At 43.5% G+C, this 3,139-nt stretch overlaps 1 pseudogene; it reads left to right on the top strand.

Moving 5' to 3' along the window:
- The first annotated feature begins 1,096 nt into the window (after window positions 1–1,096).
- Window positions 1,097–2,133, top strand: LOC120846918 (annotated as a pseudogene).
- The last annotated feature ends 1,006 nt before the right edge of the window (window positions 2,134–3,139 follow it).

Here is a 3,139-nt window from a genome sequence, read left to right as displayed (position 1 = left end):
CCGCATTTTTATTAGAGATGATGTAGATGTATTCATTTATTGAAATGTTTACTCGTCTATGAGTTACTGAAGCATTTCTTGCGCAAAGTCTAAAAGCCTCTACAAAACTGTATCCTCCCGAGATGAAGTTTGTTTGCTTTTGTTTTCATAACTTTCCAATTGTTCCCAGTTCGACTATGTACAGCATGGGACAACTTAGCACCGGTGTGGGCTTGAGTCGACTTCTTTCTCGAATGTTGGACAAATTAAAATGTAATTCCTATTGTACCAATTTATTCTGCATTTCTTTGAATGGGCAGAGGCCCTAAATGCTTTCAAAAGCACCCTGTGAATAAAAACTGATTGTGCCTATAAATGCCTATTACGAAGTTTTTAGTGTCTAAACATCTGGCCTCTAGTTATCGCTTTCCTGCAAAAATTATCTTTGAGCGCTGCAGGTTCAATTAAAGAAATAAACTATAAACGGGAGTTTTGGCAGTTCCTTGCTACTCAGACACACTTCTTATAGCGAGTGTAGCAGCCGACATGAGTCGCTGCTTTACTTTTCCCAAAATAAATTACGAATGCCAGCGTGAATATAGGATGGCATGCCGACGACCGCATTTTGTATTATGATATCAAAAGTCATGCTGATCAGTAATTTTACACATCATCCTTCGGGAAATAACAATGCGGAGAAAATTATGGTGAATAGTATTCCTAAATTACAGTATCGATTAATATCTCCCATTACAACCACCATCCACTTTTCCCACGCCACGTGGGATAACAAAGCACGTTTTGCGTGTATGGATTTACTTGTTTTAGCTTGTATAGAGCATACCCGTTAAAATCGGAGAAACATAAGAGTGCTGTCGGAAATAAGGCCTCGCGTAAGGGTCATACGAGGTCCGTTAAAGAAGTACCCGAACTTATTATTTTCTTTTTGCGAACACTTGATGGATATGTAACAAGTGCGCTTGCATCAGCCTACCTTGAACCCTCGTACGTATGTGTGAATTTTTTCCCGCCTGCCGATAGCGTCAGTCGCTGGGAAGCAGCGTATGAGTGAGGTAGTGCGTAGTGCTCTCGTCGGTTTTTTTATTGCAAAAAAAAAATGGCGGAGCGACTGCGGCAGCACTACTGCATCAAATTTTGCGAGAAACTGGGCGACAGCTAAGTGGAAACCATTCGGAAGATTCAGATGGCTTTCGGTGACGGCGCTATGAGCAGCACATAGATTAAAGGGAAACTGAAGGGGTTCTCTATTTGAGAAAAAACATTTCGATGGCCTTCATTCTACCTCCAGGATGAGGAATATCAAGATTAGTTTTCAATTTGGTGCACGGAGGCTTCAGAAATTAATTTTTAAAGTACCGCCGAAGCCCCTCCTTCCCGGGGCGTGACGTCACACTAGGAGCCTTCGGAATATCTGCTCTCGCGCATCTTCAGCGCCTGTCAAAGCTATGCACGCGCACTCTTGCTATTTTCAGAAAGGTCAGAAAGAGACGTCACGACTGGTGTCAGTGCGGGGAAATATACCTGGCAAGCTTGCCTTTGCACGCGCTGAACACACGAGCGACACGCGCTTGGCGGCCCGAAGATCCTAGTATGACGTCACGACTGGTCGAATGTTTTTTCGCTTTTTCTCGCTTTTAGTCTTCAGGGAAAACAAAAGTGATATTCAGATTCACGGGATAAAAATACGCCAGAATTCACCTCTAACTCGTTTTTTTCAAGAAGTGTTTCAGCTTCCCTTTAGGGAGCGGTACAACCGGTTTAAAGACGGCCGCACATCGGTGGAGAGCGAGCCAAGCTCCGGTTGGCCATCAACATGCCGAAATGACCAGGTCATTCCCGGAGTGAACGCTGTGGTGATGCGGCACCGTCGTGTGACTGTCCGAGAAATTGCGGAAGAGGTAGGCTTCAGCACTTTTTCTACACATTCCATTATGACCGAAGATTTGGCCACGAAGAGAGTTTCGGCGACATTTGTGCCGAAGCTGCTCACGGTGGATCGAAAGCAACTTCGTGTTGAAGTCTCACAGGACATGCTGGATTCCACAACCAGTGACCCCGACTTCATGAGCACCAGAAACACAGGTGACCAGTCTTGGGTGTACCCGGAAACCAAATCCCAGTCGTCACAGTGGAAGCGTTCCACGTCACCAAGACCAAAGAAGGCCCGCCAAGTGCGTAGCAACGTCAAAGTGGTGCTGACTGTTCTTTTTTTTTTTTTTTTGACTCCCGCGGTGTGGTACACCACGCGTACACACCACTAGGTCAAACAATCACCAAAGAGTACTACAGGGATGTCCTCCGTCGTCTACGTGATGCTGTGCGGCGCAAGAGACCAGAGTTGTGGTTTACAGGAAATTGGCGCATTCATCACGACAATCATCCAGCACATTCCAACGCACTTGATTCAGACTTTTTTGGCGAAAAACCAGACTCGTCTAATTCAACAGGCTCCTTATTCTCCTAATAAGGCCCCCTGTGACCCTTGGCTGTTTGCCAAAATCAAGAGGGCACTGAAAGGAGCAAGATTCAAGACACGAGAGGACATTATGGCTGCAACGACAGCTGAGCTAAACTCCTTTCCGAAAGAGACCTTCTCGGAATACTTCCAACAATGGCAGCACCACTGGGAGAAGTGTGTGGAGTCCCAAGGATACTACTTTGAGGGTTATAAAGTTTTCAACGCTCCAGTTAGGCCAGTTGTTTTTTTCGGACAAAGGCCGGATACTTTTTTAACAAACTTCGTATAGCACGAAAATTATGACCGGCAGCTCTGGATATCAGATTCTTAGCTCACTAAACTTTGATGTGTCTTGTCTTTAATCGCGCAATTTTAATTTGAACATCCGCGTGCAAAATGCGATCATTCATAAAATAAACAACTTTATGGGACATCCCTTCAATGAAATAAAAAAAATGTTTAATTGATTTGCGTTCTATGATACACAGATAATTACAGACCTCGAGTACATTGCGATCTTTTGTAAAGAAAAGCAGAAATTCATAATTTTGTTAATGCAGCAAAAAGGATTCAATGCAAAAAAAAAAAAAAAACTTTGTAGAGCAATAGAATAAAACTTATACGCGTACAAAAGTCGAATTGCTGCTTAATAATATTTTATGACTGTCATCTAAAATATTT

This window comes from Ixodes scapularis, unplaced genomic scaffold (genome assembly GCF_016920785.2).
Source record: "Ixodes scapularis isolate PalLabHiFi unplaced genomic scaffold, ASM1692078v2 PGA_scaffold8__174_contigs__length_109621045, whole genome shotgun sequence".
NCBI classification, from domain to species: domain Eukaryota; kingdom Metazoa; phylum Arthropoda; class Arachnida; order Ixodida; family Ixodidae; genus Ixodes; species Ixodes scapularis.
This window is presented reverse-complemented; position numbering and strand designations above follow the sequence as displayed.